We start from the raw sequence: 19967 nt of genomic DNA on the forward strand, positions 1-19967 counted from the left end.
GCAACGCCTGCTTGATATCGTATAACCAACAATTTCAATTCTCTTCAAACAAACATCTAGGTCATATATATATGCAGCTATAATGTTAAAAACAAGATTGTATCCATCATGTGCTTAAACTATCTTCCCTCTACGTAATTTGCATTGGCATGCAGGAAGTCATGCGCAAACAGTTTTCTATTTTTTTCATGGCTGCAGGACTTGCGCCATTGTATTTGTATCTATATGACTGACAGCTCAGACGGGATACTAAGAATCAGAGATAACACGCATGCGCAAGCCTCCCTTCAATCACGACACAAAGAGGACCCGGACTGACACGGTGACATCGAAATAAGAACGATGGAAGACTAGAAGGGCACCTTGTCGAACTGAAATAGATGTAGCGATTATATATCTTATAAATCAGATCTTAACACAGAAAGGCTCTAAAATGTATCTGACAAAGTGGAGGCATTTTCATCCGTGATATATATACGACAGAGATCAAATGTTAGTCGAGTAGTCTAACATAATGATTTGCCTATTGATATTTCCTTGTATGTACTTTCTCTTTCTTTGGCTCCTGTGTTTCAATACGTGCAAGATACAGCTGCCAAAGCTATCGATACAAATCATCTTCTCACAGCTTTCCAACACCACATTTAAATCCGCTGACTTCGTGTCGTCATTAGCACGAATTCGAAAAAGATTCGGGGGAAAAATGTACCTCAGAGTCTTTACCGCTTTTATACTGTCTCCAGACCTGGGCCCGTTTTCACGAAACCGTTCTTATGCTCAAGGATGAATTTTGACCAGCTTTATTGTGGCTCATTTAAATCATGTCAACAATAAAAAAAGTCACAATATACATTGGAAACAGTATCCATCTTTAAGTTTCTTTAACATTTTTTCAAATCATTGACAAAATATGACTTTTTTTAATAATTTATAACCCGGAGAAAGAAATTAGGCTTGAGCACAAAATCCATGCTGGAGCATGAGAACGGTTTCATGAAAACGTGCCCAGGCCTGGAGACAGTATAAAAGCGGTAAAGAACAATGGTTCTAAATCAGATCTGGACACCATATGAAAGGAATTTGAATCATTTATGTAACTCTTCCTCACTCAACGTTACTGACATGTACATGTATGCATTTATATTGTTGATTATATAGGTCTTGAGGTATTAAATGTATCCTAGGAGGAAGTAAGCAAACCGAACGAAACTTCTGGTGGTGTAATTTCCATTTCGTTTGTGTACTCGCTAGGCTATTGCAGGTGGTAATGTTTGGGGCGCCACCTCATTTAACCAAGTTCAATTACACAAAAGTTAGGAGTACTTATAGCCGACAAGCGTTTACAATGCAGTAAAATCTCGTCACACTGCATTTATCTATTTTCTTCTTCCTTTTATTAAGCGTCAAGCTATAAAAATATATGAAAGATGATTGTTAAATTATTCATCTTAAAAACTTCAGTAACGCATTTATTGACATGACATCTTCCTTTTAAAAGTTAATTTATCGTAATTTTCTCATGACCTGCAAATTATTGTTTGGTTTATGGGGACCAATGAAATTCTCGAACTTTTCAAAAGCTCAGGGAGGGTTTATAAATATAACTAAGTTAGTCTTGTATAGAATTGATACCCAAATCGAACTCTCAGATCTGTAGCAATATAATTATTTATTTCTGTTTTTCTTAATATAAATTATGTTCTGAATATTTATGTTGTATAGCACGTTTCCTGTTGATGCATTTTAACCTTTATTTGACGCTGTTATTTGTGGTCCTGTTTTATTTTATTCCGGTCCACGTCGAGCACCAATGTTTAATCCTGTTTATATAGCATTTAACAAAAACAGAAACTGACACATATTAACACTACAACATAGTGCGCATGTCCAGGTGGCTTGCACACACATGGGTCGTTAGGTGGATACAGTTTTACCCAAATAGGTCGACTCGTTTAGGAGATGTTTATAAAAAGTCTAACGTGGTTAATACTAGATGATTTATATAACGTTTTCATGACATTTGTTATGTATCCGCGGGGATTTGCACGTGAAGACACGCGGTAATAATCCGTCCCGCCCAGCCAATCATATCGACACGTGACGCAGGCCGACCTGTAAGGGGAGGGGTGCGGATGGCGTGAGACCATTGCGGGTATCAGCGGTCCCAAACTACTGGATTACGTGTTGTCTCTAAAGGTGACGAATGGATAGATTTGTCATGTCACGGCTAGGGTGTTATCACCTTCGGAACATGACAAGCCAATCCGAGAGAAAAAAAACTGGATCGTATGTCGTGTCGCCGGTTGACCGATGGTCGCTGCATGTGTCCGTTAAATGATAGGGGGTTTGGGGGTGATTATCTTGTTCGATAGGGTTACCATCAGTCTTCAGGGATATGTTAGTAACATAATAGAACCATCGCGAACACAAACATCACGACATATTTCAATCTTTAGGGCCACATTAGGACCAATCGTTAGCTTTCTAACATAACATCATTAATATGCCAACGGTTGTATTCTTACAGAACATGGTCGTCCTTCCATCTTTTTTGATAACGTTCTTAACGTTCTATCTACTTCAACAATGTTTCGTGATCTTTTTTTACTGTGAAACATTTAAGATAGTCGGGTACCACTGACTTGACCTTTATTTGGAGAGTTGGCACGTTGGGTTTGTATGTGGGTTGCAATATAGACAGAAGCAAACAACTCCCCTGTGGACGAACTCTAAATACACAATTCTGGTTGTAAACCTTTCTTAATGCAAACAATTGTTTTCTCAAATTACAAAACTACCGTTACCAACTCTTTTTGACAACTTTTCAGATGTTTTTAAATTCAGGAAAGATGTTCAGGTCATTTATAGCGTATCGGGGAATGATTCCAATCCAGTGCTGTTTTGATTCTTTCAAAGTTTAAGTTGCCCTGTCTGTTTAAAATTCTCTACTGTACGATAGAAATCTATTGAATATTGGAGACACAGGGTTCACATTTAGGTCCATCCCTTTATTATAATGAGGCAACACCTTTCAAAGCGTTTATGAAAATGTTCTGAAAGTCTTTCAATCCTGAGTTTAAATTTTCCATATTATTTACGATGTTTTGTGAAATAAACATGGTGATGCCTTTCTTGTGCAGAATGTTAAAACACGAACACACTTATTCCGATGAGAGTAAATCACATTACCGGATTTCTTTGTTTACTACTACATAGTATATGACAAATAGGGATTCATTAGTGGCATTTACTCCGGTAGCTTCCTTCGTGAGTTGGATACGGGATACTTACCCATGTAAAGCTTCAATAATATATTGTCTTTATTGAGTTAACAGATTGCAAAATATCCCATAAGAACATAAGAATGATTATCTGCTAATTTTGACTCTGAGATTGATTTATGTATCAGGATCTCACTAAGAAAGGTAACATTGTTTGGGGGATCAATAGCAGGATGTGATTATAATTTTTTTATTTTTAGGAAAAGTAATTCAATCATGAGTTCCTCGTCGACTTCCGTATCACTCGGAGTAAATGACATAACGTCACATCTATCTGCCGATGACAATAAGTTTAACCGCACAAAGAATTTTATATTTATTATCATTATCGTCTATTATCGTTTCATCAACATTTTTACTGATCGGTTTTGTATCATTCTTCTCTTAATCGTTCTTTAATGACTTCAATTGGGATGGTGACAACAAGACAGACATCCACAATCCACCTATCCCCATTTCCAATAAATCTGAACTGATTATCGAATCAACAACAACAAAGGCGAAGTGGTGCTGATATCTCTTCTTAAAAATGGAAACAGGTATTTATCACTGTCCTTTTTAACCAATCCCAGCGTTAAAAGAACAAATGACTACCTTTCATCTATCTCTAAAGTGACTATAATTTGTGTTTCAGAAAAACGGGTTTTGCAAATTCAATAAATGATTCTGAAATTAATCTAAATGGATACAACGTAGTTAGGTAGGGCAGAAAAATATTTGGTGGAGGGGTTAATTCCTATAATTAATGTTAGTCTTCAAAGGCACAAACCGGATATTTCAGTTGTCAGGGGCAGATACTAAGTATCATAGTTTGTCACGGAGATCATTATACCGGGGAAGAGTGTATATACGCATTTATTTATGATAGCTGTGTGTAAATTCGTGATCATCTGTTTGTGTCATGAGGCTTTTGAGGTAGGTTATGACAACAGTAGCGGACAGAAAAATATTCGGCAAGACCTAAGATGTGTGAACGTTCTCTTTACGACACATTTCTCCTTTACGGAATTAATGATTGTTTCTATAGTCACAATGAGCTGGCCTGACCTTCACTCTATGCCCCTGCTATCAAAGACATTACTGCGGCTTTACGACCCCTTAAATGGGCCTTAATGTCAAGTCCTGCCTCATCTGCCGTGAGTTCCCCTCGGACAGGTACGACAAAAACAGTCTCGGAATGACCAAACACCACTTTAAACCAAATAATTTTCACAATTTGAGCCTGATGCCGTAAACAGTTTGTCCGGTCCGAGGGGACAAAAGTGTCGTTGTCTATCGTTACACTGCATGTCCTAATTATGGTCCGATAGATCTGGACAGCGGCGTGATTTGTGGTCCAAATTTCACTGGTCACTTTGAAATGAATATGGCTAAAGTGACAACTAAATAATTATAATTGAAAGCTGATTAATATTTGAAAAAAGAGACGCATGTCTTCGGTACCATTTAACGATGTATTTAAGTGTTTTAATGAAAGTGTCGTTGAAACGGTATACGTCTGTCCGTTAAAAGGCCATGGTTCAAAAGAGTTCAAATTGAAATTAGGAGTCAGGCGATAAGATGTGGATTAAAGAAAGTCTTTGTGTGAAAGTTGGCAATGATAAAAGAACAGTGACAAGTTACAGATAATTTTTTTCGGACAACAGTTTTGTTTTGCTATTCACCCAAAAATAATCATGACAAGTTTCCATAAAGAACCGCTTGGTGGCGCGATTCGTCATTTGCTGTTGACGAACTCGCGCGATATAAAAGAGTGTACGTGACTTGGTGCACAGTTTTATTTATAGGACGGCATGACAAAATTCACCAGTGACTATCAGTAATGCTTAACGTTGCAAAGTGAATGTCAAAACATCAACGCTTATCATAATATTCTTTCGAAATATTTTAAATAAAACAAATTCCCGTGTCAAAACACATTCATTTATTTGTACTTTATTCTCAATTAGCTGTCGGTGTTCCGTGTAATGTTAGTGATGTAATATTAACTCTTAAAGTATATCGTTGTTGTGTTGATTTGTATTTTCATGGTATAATATATTTTATTAATATATTGAATTTATTGTAGTAACAAATATTTTATCATTATTGTGTTGAATTATTTGTATTGTAACAATATCATTACAGTGGTGACCTATGTTATTATACCACATTATTATATAATTATTGAGTGGACTTGAATACAATGATATAACATTATTATTGTGTTGATTCTTTTATTTTTATCATATCCTATCATGAATTTATTGATTTGTGTATCATTTTATTACCAAAGTCTTTTATGACGATACGGATGGTTAAATGAAACTGACCACTGATACTACGTTATGGCATATGTCTGTAACGAACGGTCACCCCCACCTTAGTAGGCCAGATACTTTGGGAAGCCCTTTCGTATTTTTTCAGATGTAGAGTGGGGACAGCACTTATTGAGACAGGTCGGTATTACTATGAACCGTTATGAACGTGTCAGAGTTATAATACTATGAACAGTAATGAACGTGTCAGCGTTATAATACTATGAACAGTAATGAACGTGTCAGAGTTAAAATACTATGAACAGTAATGAACGTGTCAGCGTTATAATACTATGAACTGTAATGAACGTGTCAGCGTTATAATACTATGAACAGTAATGAACGTGTCAGCGTTATAATACTATGAACTGTAATGAACGTGTCAGCGTTATAATACTATGAACTGTAATGAACGTGTCAGAGTTATAATACTATGAACTGTAATGAACGTGTCAGAGTTATAATACTATGAACTGTAATGAACGTGTCAGAGTTATTGTGAGGAGTAGACAGACGATGAAGAACAGGTACCTGGGCAGTGTCCATTGTACAGTTATTTACGTAATACACTATTCTGTGAAGTTGATCCTTAAATGAGAATTTAGGCTTTGTCCGAAAGTAACAGAATGCACCATGTTTTTTTTTTTTAAGCATTGATATAAAATAACCTCCGGAAATTGTTTTGATATCTTCATCAGGAGACAGAATGCTTTTTATATCACCAATGATTTGATTTTTTTATTATTTCATATGTGTGCTGTATTTGATCTAAGTTAAAAAAAATCTATATATTGTATTTTTAAGGTATACAACGATTAATTTACTTTCATGTGGTTTATTCTCAATGCGAGTCGATGAAATGTGTTATAATCCTTTAATGTATTTGAAAGTGTGTAACAGTATACTTTTCAGTTATTCAGGTGAAGTGTGAATGGAAATATATCTAATTTGTGTAAGTTAATTAATTAAATCTCAACAAATGTTTATTGGATTCGTCATTTTAACAGTTCGATAATAATTTAGAATTTTAATGAAGACAAAAAAATTAAGATATAATTGGTATATTTTTCCATAATTTAAACTTTTTTGGTGATAAGCAAATATTGAATATTGACGATAAATATGGTTTTCTTCTGTATATTTCAAAGGTTGCCTGGATGTCGATTCTGCATTTTCAAATTATTATCTAATAATTCCCATTGTATTTAAAACCAATGATAATATTATTATCTTCTATGTATTTTAATAACATACTTAAATTAAGGAAATGCATGTCTATTAAGTTATGTTGGTGGGTCGCTAGTCGGACCAGGGATGAGGAATGGGTCCTTGACGGAGGACGGCCATTATACTATGTATCTGTTTCCTGACATTAGAGGAGGGATGGGTCCTTTACAGAGAACGTCCGCTATACCATGTATATGTTCCCTGAGGTTTGGTCTACCGTTATTATATGCCTAATGGTCGTACGTGACAATAGCCGAGGAGACGTGATCAATCAGACAGGTTTATTAAGGAATGTACAGATTAATAAGTGTATTAAGTGCACAATATATTCATGCCGTATTAACCTAATGAGGCGTTCATCGGTTACTATCGGCCCCACACATCTACAAGTCAGTAAGTGTACGGGGGGTAATTAGGTGTGCCATACACTAATCGGGTATGATAAATGGACTGTCTTTATCTATTGTTCTATGTGTGCACGATTACATCTTACATAACGTAAACAGCATACGCCCATTTTGTGCAACCTTAAGTATGCATATTTAGAGGGACTATTATTTTATAATCGGCTCTTGGGTGATGTAAAATTGTTTAGACATTAATATTCGTTGGTATGGCTACCCCTACAAAAGGGGAAATATATTTCAAAATCAATAAACAAACAGACAAAACAAAGCCAACACAATATCGACTGTTTAAGGTCCAAGAACCATTTTGTAACATATTTTGACGTGGCACCCAGTATGAAGGTTGAACCAATTAAATTGAAAACTAAAAAAAAACTAAAAAAAAAAAAAAAAAGGAAAACATGTCATGTTAAGTTCAACGAAGACTTCAGCAATACGATTTATCAACATTTATAACTATAGCATTAAAAACATTGTAAGCATTGTAAACAAAAATGTATATATAAATACAGTGTGTTTTTAATGATGTTACATTGGTTTTAGTTTCTTTTTCTTCCTCCACCTCCTATTTTTCTTTATTTCTTTTTAATCTGCATGCCTTCTTTGGAAAGCAGTCGACAATAACTGGATATTTGCTTCCTTTTTAAATGTATGCATGGGCTGTTCGACTATTCGTTTTTAATAGAAAAGATTGGTATTTTAGTTCCGAGAAAAATTTCTACGTTCTGCTAGGATTTTACAATTTAGTTGTCCACCTAGTAGAATCAATGTCCGAAAATTTAGCACTATCCATCGTCCAGTAAGAACTTTTAACAGAAATGCCTGTGAGCTTGACTGTATATTTGATTGTACCTTGCTTCTTTTAAGTCTCGACTAAAGGTAGTATGTTTTAGATGATTATTATGCTTCTGTATGCACGCTACTTTTCTTAATATTGTTGGTATATATTTATCTGTGATATTTAATTGTACTTTTGTTATCATTGTTATCAGTTCTGTAATTGGACCTTTGGGTCTGTTGAATTGAAATCAATACAATATCAGTAAGTTTTCCACTATAATTAATGCTTACAAATGCTCATCCATTTTTCTAGCCCGCCTTTATTTCAAGTGTTCCCCTCACTTCCTAATTTATACTTACCAATGCTCTCTCCAAAGGTCCTGTATGACCTTTTTGTTATGGTGAGCCGTGACCACTCAAGCATGTTATTGGCCGGTCACACATGGCTCGTCTTACTCTGGTCAACTGATGGCGTTCCCGTTGAGTTGACATCGATCGTGAAGAAGATCAAAGGGGAGACATTGAACCTGTAGGAGAATAAAAAACAGACGGAAAAAAAGGAAACATGAATATGCACACATTTATCAACCTGATTGGTTGTGTCAACAGGAGGCGATTTATTGGCCTGCTTTGGCCACGATCAAAACCGAAACGCTCGTAAAAATAATTCTTTAAATTTTAACTGCATCCAAGCGTAAATAGTGATGTAAAAAGTACATTTGACACTGTAGAGCCATCTCTGCTCCCATCCACTTACGCGGACTTAGGTAGGCGGCGTTAGGCACACCGTGTATAAGTCGATTTTAATGTCTATTGACAATTATTGACAGTTTGGGAGGTAAGACCGAACACCAAGATCTACAGTAGTCATAGTGTCTTTAACCACAGCATATCACCAATGTCTAGTGTCGACCTTTACACCAAGTACGTCCTTACGATAGTGCTAATCATGGAGAACGGATTGGATGTAAGGCTAACTCTTTTCCAGCATGGTGATGCTTTATCACTAAATCTTTAGATTTGGGCTGTGACAAGAGACCCATTGAGGCTATACTCTCTGTGATTTAGGTGTGAGAAATTAAAAATAAAGTTTTGGAAATAAATTGTGGTGAACGTGGAATAAGTGTATTTTGTTTGAATACTTATAATTCATTAACGTTGGTGGCCGAATTAAAAACAGTCGACACTTCTTCAAATTTTGAAAAACTGTCATATATCCATTCCCACTGCGTTTATAGAGTTTATCATCACGTGAGCCGTTAGGATATATAACTGTAGTGATCGGACCAGCATTGTTGGGGTGTTCGTACGTGTTAGAATGTGATCGGATGGCATTTCAAGGCTATCTCCTGGTAAATCGTCTTCTGTCAGGTCGGACATCTTAAGACATAAATCAATGTGAATGACTAGTTTTTCTTTCTCGAAAGTGTGACTATCACACCTCAGAGAAAAAAGGGGTAACCGAAGTACAACTATGCACAAAGCGTTCGCGCTGAGACGTCGCTATGTATTTAGAACAACAATAATGTACATGACATCTATCATGTCACCATTCTAAGTCGTCTATTCTGTAGTCATCGCCTTTATCGTCCTCATCATTGTCTCTGTAACCGAGAGACCTCGGCTCTCGCATTCGCCGACTCGACGAACATAAAGAACGCCAAGTACTGAACAGAGATAATATTTAAAGTTCTTTGTAAGTTATTGAAATTGAAAATAAAGAAGTGTTATTTATGAGGTGTAAGCAAAAAGCTTATGACAGCCCACACAGAAATAGGCTGAAACCAGTTAAGGTATTGTCAAGTTATTCTAACAGAAATTACAGAAACGTTTGACGGGAGTGGTTGGTGTACAAGAGAAGAGAGAAAGAAAAAAAGAGAAAAAATAATAATCAAGAATTGATAGTATTTTAACTACAATAACGGCAGATCATGAATTGGTAGGTTTTGGTGGTTCGGAAACAAAGCTAGAACGAGAATTGATACGTTTGGTGGAGGACAAATGACGGTAGACCAGTAATTGAAAGTTTTAGTGGTGTACAAATGACGGTAGACCAATAATTGAAAGTGTTGGCGGTGTACAAATAACGGTAGACCAGTAATTGAAAGTTTTGGTGGAGGAAAAATGACCGTAGACCAGTAATTGACAGTTTTAGTGGTGTACAAATGACGGTAGACCAATAATTGAAAGTGTTGGCTGTGTACAAATAACGGTAGACCAGTAATTGAAAGTGTTGGCGGCGTACAAATAACGGTAGACCAGTAATTGAAAGTTTTGGTGGAGGAAAAATGACCGTAGACCAGTAAATGACAGTTTTAGTGGTGTACAAATGACGGTAGACCAATAATTGAAAGTGTTGGCTGTGTACAAATAACGGTAGACCAGTAATTGAAAGTGTTGGCGGCGTACAAATAACGGTAGACCAGTAATTGAAAGTTTTAGTGGTGTAGAAATGACGGTAGACCAGTAATTTACAGTTTTGGTGGTGTACAAATGACGGTAGACCAGTACTTGAAAGTTTTGGCGGTGTACAAATAACGGTAGACCAATAATTAAAGGTGCTGGAAGCTAGAACGAGAATTGATACGTTTGGTGGAGGACAAATGACCGTAGACCAGTAATTGAAAGTTTTAGTGGTGTACAAATAATGGTAGACCAGTAATTAAAAGTTTTGGTGGTGTAGAAATAACGGTAGACCAGTAATTAACTGTTTTCGTGGTGTAGAACTGACGGTAGACCAGTAAGTGAAAGTTTTAGTGGTGTACAATTGACGGTAGACCAATAATTAAAGGTGCTGGAGTTGTACAAATAACGGTCGACCAGTAATTGAAACTGTTGGCGGTGTACACATAACGGTAGACCAGCAATTGAAAGTTTTAGTGGTGTAGAAATGACGGTAGACCAGTAATTGACATTTTTGGTGGTGTACAAATAACGGTAGACCAGTACTTGAAAGTGTTGGCGGTGTACAAATAACGGTAGACCAGTAATTGAAAGTTTTGGCGGTGTACAAATGACGGTAGACCAATAATTAAAGGTGCTGGAGTTGTAAAAATAACGGTAGACCAGTAATTATAAGTTTTAGTGATATACAAATAACGGTCGACCAGTAAATGAAAGTTTTGGCGGTGTACAAATAACGGTAGACCAGTAATTAAAAGTTTTAGTGGTGTAGAATAGGTAGACCAGTAATTGACAGTTTTGGTGGTGTACAAATAACGGTAGACCAGTACTTGAAAGTTTTGGCGGTGTACAAATAACGGTAGACCAGTAATTGAAAGTTTTGGCGGTGTACAAATAACGGTAGACCAGTAATTGAAAGTTTTAGTGGTGTAGAAATGACGGTAGACCAGTAATTGACAGTTTTGGTGGTGTACAAATAACGGTAGACCAGTACTTGAAAGTTTTGGCGGTGTACAAATAACGGTAGACCAGTAATTTAAAGTTTTGGCGGTGTACAAATGACGGTAGACCAATAATTAAAGGTGCTGGAGTTGTACAAATAACGGTAGACCAGTAATTATAAGTTTTAGTGGTGTAGAAATAACGGTAGACCAGTAATTGAAAGTTTTAGTTGGGTAGAAATGACGGTAGACCAGTAATTGAAAGGTTTAGTGGTGTAGAAATAACGGTAGCCCAGTAATTGAAAGTTTTAGTTGTGTAGAAATGACGGTAGACCAGTAATTATAAGTTTTAGTGGTGTAGAATAGACAGACCAGTAATTGACAGATTTGTTGGTGTATAAATAACGGTATACCAGGAGTTGAAAGTTTTAGTGGTGGAGAAATAACGGTAGACCAGTGGCGGTGTACAAATAACGGTAGACCAGTAATTGAAAGTTTTAGTTGTGTAGAAATGACGGTAGATCAGTAATTGACAGTTTTGGTGGTGTACAAATAACGGTAGACCAGTGGCGGTGTACAAATAACGGTCGACTAGTAATTGAAAGTTTTAGTGGTGTACAAATGACGGTAGACCAGTAATTGAAAGTGTTGGCGGTGTACAAATAACGGTATACCAGTAATTGAAAGTGTTGGCGGTGTACAAATAGCGGTAGACCAGTAATTGAAAGTTTTAGTGGTGTAGAAATAACGGTAGACCAGTAATTGAAAGTTTTAGTGGTGTAGAAATGACGGTAGACCAGTAATTGACAGTTTTGGTGGTGTACAAATAACGGTAGACCAGTAATTGAAAGTTTTAGTGGTGTACAAATAACGGTAGACCAATAATTAAAGGTGCTGGAGTTGTACAAATAACGGTAGACCAGTAATTGAAAGTTTTAGTGGTGTACAAATAACGGTCGACCAGTAATTGAAAGTTTTGGCGGGGTACAAATAACGGTAGACCAGTAATTGAAAGTTTTGGCGGTGTACAAATGACGGTAGACCAATAATTAAAGGTGCTGGAGTTGTACAAATAACGGTAGACCAGTAATTGAAAGTTTTAGTGATATACAAATAACGGTAGACCAGTACTTGAAAGTTTTGGTGGTGTACAAATGACGGTAGACCAGTAATTGAAAGTTTTGGCGGTGTACAAATAACGTTGGATAAGCAATTTATAGTTTTGGTAGTTACATGTTCATGTACTTACACATGTAGATCAGGAGTGACCAGTTTTGGTGGTTATATAGAATGGAACATCAGAAATTGAACCTTTGTTGGTGTTGGGAGGAGGGGGTGTTCAAGCAACGGAAGACCATGCAGTTATATATTTGGTAGATATACACAATATTAGATAAGAAATTGGCAGTTTTGGTGGCTGTTCAGGAATTGATAATGTTTGTGGTGTATAAATGGCGAAAGATCGGGAAGTGACGCAGACATAGTCATGTCACGGACAGGTCTGACAAAGGCTGGTCTCGTCCACGTATATACAGTATCGTTGCTGAAGTCCTGACAGCGACATTCTCTCCATCAGAAAGTCCTTCTCCTTCCTTCTGCTGCTGATGACGTCACGGAACACAGTGACCATAAACTGGTCGAGGAGTCAACATTTATCTAGATGACCTGTTTCGGAAATTAAGTTTGTTTGAATTGTGTCAGGAATGTCATTTCCATGAAAATATTGATATAATTTGATAACATGATAGTGGAGGTTTATATATAGCGGCGTCCCGTGAAGACGAAAGCGGTTGTCATTGTCTGTCTATAAGGAGGTCTAGATGTCACTGACTTTTATGCCTTTATATAAGCATTAATAGGACCACCAAACCCTGATGACCACGTGTTTGTTTGGCGTTGGGTTACCAGAGGTATACGAATAGAGTTACCTATTAGCATACTCCCCTTTTAATGAGGACGAAAGTGATATAGTGCCAACGACGTCACACAAGCACGTGATTCCACTCTGTTATTTAATTAAACTTTTAAAAAATCATTTTTAACAATATTAAAAATTTGACATTGACATTTCAGCTGTGACATTCGTCAATGATGAGATATGACCTTGGATTTGTAAATTTTGGTATTGCACCTGACCTATCGCTAGTTAAATTCCACAGGTACACTTTAGACAAGGTAGAGAAAATGAACACAAAATATACATGAACTATGCTTTAAACAGGGAACAAAAAAAATATACATAACATATACTTTAGGCAGGGTACAGAGAATATACATAAAATATACTTGAGACAGGGTACGAAAAATACATAAAAATATACTTTAGACAAGGTACGGATAATATACATAAAATATACTATAGACAGGGTACGAAAAATATATAAAAATATACTTTAGACAGGGTATGAAAAATATTTAAAAATATACTTTAGACAGGGTACGAAAAATATACATAAAATATACTTTAGACAGGGTACGAAAAATATATAAAAGTATACTTTAGATAAGGTACGGATAATAAACATAAAATATACTATAGACAGGGTACGAAAAATATACATAACATATACTTTAGACAGGGTACGAAAAATATATAAAAGTATACTTTAGATAAGGTACGGATAATAAACATAAAATATACTATAGTCAGGGTACGAAAAATATACATAACATATACTTTAGATAAGGTACGAAAAATATATTAAAATATACTTGAGACAGGGTACGAAAAATATATAAAAATATACTTTAGAACGGGTATGAAAAATATTTAAAAATATACTTTAGACAGGGCACGAAAAATATACATAAAATATACTTTAGACAGGGTACGAAAAATTTATAAAAGTAGACTTTAGATAAGGTACGGATAATATACATAAAATATACTATAGACAGGGTACGAAAAATATACATAAAATATACTTTAGACAGGGTACGAAAAATATATAAAAATATAATTTAGACAGGGTACGGATAATATACATAAAATATACTATAGAAAGGGTACGAAAAATATACATAAAATATACTTTAGACAGGGTACGAAAAATATATAAAAATATAATTTAGACAGGGTACGAAAAATATATAAAAATATACTTTAGACAGGGTACGGATAATATACATAAAATATACTATAGATAGGGTACAAAAAAATATACATAAAATATACTTTAGACAGGGTACGAAAAATATATAAAAATATAATTTAGACAGGGTACGAAAAATATATAAAAATATACTTTAGACAGGGTACGGATAATATACATAAAATATACTATAGATAGGGTACAAAAAAATATACATAAAATATACTTTAGACAGGGTACGAAAAATATATAAAAATATAATTTAGACAGGGTACGAAAAATATATAAAAATATACTTTAGACAGGGTACGGAGAATATACATAAAATATACTTAAGACAGGGAACAGAGAATTTACATAAAATATACTATAGACAGGGTACGAAAAATATACATAACATATACTTTAGACAGGGTACGGAGAATATATATAAAATATACTTAAGATAAGGTACGAAAAATATATAAAAATATACTTTAGACAGGGAACAGAGCATTTACATAAAATATACTATAGACAGGGTACGAAAAATATACATAACATATACTTTAGATAAGGTACGAAAAATATATTAAAATATACTTGAGACAGGGTACGAAAAATATATAAAAATATACTTTAGACAGGGTACGGAGAATATACATAAAATATACTTAAGACAGGGTACGGAGAATATACTTAACATATACTTTAGACAGGGTACGGAGAATATACATAAAATATACTTTAGACAGGGTACGGGGAATATACATAAAATATACTTTAGACAGGGTACGGAGAATATACATAAAATATCATTTAGACAGGGTACGGAGAATATACATAAGATATACTTTAGACAGGGTACGGAGAATATACATAAAATATACTTTAGACAGGGTACGGGGAATATACATAAAATATAATTTAGACAGGGTACGGAGAATGTACGCAAGATGCAATTTAACTAAAGACACGGACACTAAACACTAGACAATTTTCCGATAAATGTTATTATTTTACTTGCTTTGTTTCTTGTATCCCTTTTTCAGTATCAAGTCGTAGGGCATATTGATCAACAACAGGAAACAAAACGGAATGCAACACGACACTAAATAAAACCTTGTATACAGGCGTTGATTGTGAGTGGACTGGAATCAGAACCCAGATCTTCGATGCGGTAAGGCACTGTCGTGGTTCTGTAAGATAAGAAAGACGGCTAGGAATAAAATGGAGCAATAGATGGATTTAGAAATTGCAGTGACACTTAAAGAAAATAATGGTGAACAAGCTGTGACTTTAACATCTGACACATTAAAAAACAAAATGTCTGACACTCTTCACTTCCTCAATTTGGAGTCCGGTTTCTACTCAGTCGCGACTTGTTTCCTCAAATATCTTTATCAAAACAAAATACTGACAAGAAAGAAACGTTTTATTTCAAACTCTGAAAGATAATTCATAGCAGTTTTTTGAAAGAATGATAAATCAAGTCAAAACTTTATGGTTCATTTTTCCAGCAAATTATTAATTTTAATTCAAATTTCATTGAGGAGTGACAGTACAGATAGAGATGTCCGGAACTCGAAATTATATAGAAGTGATAGAGTACGCAAAAAGGTGTCCCGAACAGGAATTTATATAGTAATGACAAAGTAGAGGCACAGGTGCCCCGAGCACGAAATTATATAGTAGTGACATATTTAAGCACAGAGGTGTCCCGAACAGGAATGTATATAGTAGTGATAGAGTTCACACAGAGGTGTCTCGAACACGAAATTATATAGAAGTGAAGGAGTACACACAGAGGTGTCTCGAACACGAAATTATATAGAAGTGAAAGAGTACACACAGAGGTGTCTCAAACACGAACTTATATAGAAATGAAAGAGTACACACAGAGGTGTCTCGAACACGAAATTATATAGAAGTGAAAGAGTACACACAGAGGTGTCTCGAAAACGAAATTATATAGAAGTGAAAGAGTACACACAGAGGTGTCTGGAACACGAAATTATATAGAAGTGAAAGAGTACACACAGAGGTGTCTCGAACCCGAAATTATATAGAAGTGAAAGAGTACACACAGAGGTGGCTCAAATACGAACTTATATAGAAATGAAAGAGTACACACAGAGGTGTCTCGAACACGAAATTATTTAGCAGGTGGTATTATTATATATAATACTGTTAGATTTTAACTTTTATCCTTTATCTGAGAAATGTACATAAAATAACATCCCTACAAACCTGTAATTATTTGGAAATCCTTGCTCAGATATTAACAGTAGCAGCTAACAGACACTGCAGACTACGGTGTTTTTTTTTAACTTTTGTTTTATTGATGAATGATCTGTTCATTTATATTTTTATGAAGATGACCCTGAAATGTATGAGAATCTCTGTCATGTCTACGTCAAACACAATGACATTTTATAATTCTGACAATAATGATATTGTCTTCATTTACATGTAATTAGTGAACAGATCTGATAAGATGCGTTCTTTGTCACTCAGTGTGTGTGTAAATAGACCGCCAATTATACCACTTTTTTGACAGTACTTTGATATTCGTTTCATCTGTTATACGCATAATTTTCTGACCTCAATTATTGTAGGCCATGCAGTGGTAAGAAATATTTTAAGTTAATTCGAATGTTTTAGACAGGAATATCAGTTTAGAAATAATTAACTATTTAAAAAGATATTTATGTAATCTTTGAAAAAGGGACAACGCTTATGTTGTTCAATTTCTTGTAAAAAAATCCGGGTTCTCATTATACACATACCAGTCTTGTGGTTGTTTTTTTTTTTAGTAAAACAGATGACATACCAACACATCTCGAGTGGAGATCGTATAAAGGAAGAAATATGATACACTAATAGCTTTTGAGATGGTTTCGAAAAAATTATCATTTGAATTTTCCCTTTTAACACGTTGTAAAGTCTGAATTATTTAAACAAATGATCTCCTTTACCATATAATTATCCGGGGGAAACTTGTCCCATCTCCGAGGAATGTTATCTTGTGTTTCCTTTCGATCCAGCAGCTCTTTCTTATTCATGACGAGCTCGCCACGTGTTCTACTTGAGTGACATAGCGCTATAATTAGGTCGGTACATTGTGGCCAATTTTACTTCTTACGAGTTGTTGAGCACATATATCTCCGATCGGTATGACTTAGCAAAACACAGCTATGACACTAAAACAGATCACATTTATAAAGAGCCTTTCCCTGTAGAGATACAACTCTTATTGATGTCTAGCTAGCGGAACAACAAGGTTAAATGTTTAAAGATTGAAAAATGCTATTCACGTTTTTTTCTTCTTTAATGTGTGATTTTATGGACAAGATATTATCTCCTGTGATGTCACATGTCCGCCAGTATCCAAGCAGACGTATAAAATACGGTCATAGTCATAGCTATTTTAAGTTAATTTTTAGTACTCCACAGGGGGTATATAGATTGATTAGTTGTAACATATTTTATTGCTATATCGGGGTAAGTATTTAAGAGACTGTGTTTCTGTAGGCACGATCGTCTGCTGGATAACCGAACTACTCGGTAGTGAAGCGGACGTGTTCGATCTGTAAAGTTGATCCTCAGGTAACTGTCCTCTTTAGCGACCGTAGCTAGCTACTCTTCGTGTACTTGTAAAGTGCGCCTCTTGTATCTGAAGTAAGCCCCTTCTGTACCGACCATAGTCTTCTCTTACTACTGTAGCTATCGTTCTCTTCTGTAATGAGCCTCTTCTCTTGTAGCTACCATACATATCTCTCTCCTGAGGTAAGCCTCTTTTTCTGTAGCTATCATACATAACTCTTCTGAGGTAAGCCTCTTTTTCTGTAGCTATCATACATAACTCTCCTGAAGTAAGCCACTTTTTCTGTAGCTATCATACATAACTCTTCTGAGTAAGCCCCTTTTTTTGTTGCTATCATACATAACTCTTCTGAAGTAAGCCTCTTGTTCTGTAGTGACCATGCATAACTCTTCTGAGGTAAGCCTCTATTTCTGTAGCTACCATACATATCTCTCATGAAGTAAGCCCCTTCTGTAGCATCCATCCATATCTCTTCTGAAGTAAGCCCCTTCTGTAGCTACCATCCATATCTCTCCTGAAGTAAGCCCCTATAGTAGCTACCATACATATCTCTCATGAAGTAAGCTCCTTCTGTAGCATCCATCCATATCTCTTCTGAAGTAAGCCCCTTCTGTAGCATCCATCCATATCTCACCTGAAGTAAGCCCCTTGTGTGGCATCCATACATATCTCTCATGAAGTAAGTCCCTTGTGTGGCATCCATACATATCTCTCCTGAAGTAAGCCCCTTCTGTAGCATCCATCCATATCTCTTCTGAAGTAAGCCCCTTCTGTAGCATTCATACATATCTCTCTTGAAGTAAGTCCCTTGTGTAGCATTCATACATATCTCTTCTGAAGTAAGTCCCTTGTGTGGCATTCATACATATCTCTTCTGAAGTAAATCCCTTGTGTGGCATCCATACATATCTCTCCTGAAGTAAGCCCCTTCTGTAGCATTCATACATATCTCTCCTAAAGTAAGCCCCTTCTGTAGCATCCATCCATATCTCTCCTGAAGTAAGCCCCTTGTGTAGCATTCATACATATCTCTCCTGAAGTAAGCCCCTTCAGTATATCTCTTCTGAAGTAAATCCCTTGTGTGTCATCCATACATATCTCTCCTGATGTAAGCCCCTTCTGTAGCATCCATCCATATCTCTCCTGAAGTAAGCCCCTTGTGTAGCATTCATACATATCTCTCCTGAAGTAAGCCCCTGCTGTAGCATCCATCCATATCTCTTCTGAAGTAAGCCCCTTATGTAGCATCCATCCATATCTCTTTTGAAGTAAGCCCCTTGTGTGGCATCCATCCATATCTCTCCTGAAGTAAGCCCCTTGTGTAGCATTCATACATATCTCTCCTGAAGTAAGCCCCTTGTGTAGCATTCATACATATCTCTCCTGAAGTAAGCCCCTGCTGTAGCATCCATCCATATCTCTTCTGAAGTAAGCCCCTTATGTAGCATCCATCCATATCTCTTCTGAAGTAAGCCCCTTATGTAGCATCCATCCATATCTCTTCTGAAGTAAGCCCCTTATGTAGCATCCATCCATATCTCTTCTGAAGTAAGCCCCTTATGTAGCATCCATCCATATCTCTTCTGAAGTAAGCCCCTTATGTAGCATCCATCCATATCTCTTCTGAAGTAAGCCCCTTATGTAGCATCCATCCATATCTCTTCTGAAGTAAGCCCCTTATGTAGCATCCATCCATATCTCTTCTGAAGTAAGCCCCTTATGTAGCATCCATCCATATCTCTTTTGAAGTAAGCCCCTTGTGTGGCATCCATCCATATCTCTCCTGAAGTAAGCCCCTTCAGTAGCTACCATACATATCTCTCCTGAAGTAAGCCCCTTCAGCAGCATCCATACATATCTCTCCCGAAGTAAGCCCCCTCTGTAGCATCCATACATATCTCTCCTGAAGTAAGCCCCTTCTGTAGCATCCATCCATATCTCTTTTGAAGTAAG

This window comes from Mizuhopecten yessoensis, unplaced genomic scaffold (genome assembly GCF_002113885.1).
Source record: "Mizuhopecten yessoensis strain PY_sf001 unplaced genomic scaffold, ASM211388v2 scaffold10275, whole genome shotgun sequence".
NCBI lineage: Eukaryota > Metazoa > Mollusca > Bivalvia > Pectinida > Pectinidae > Mizuhopecten > Mizuhopecten yessoensis.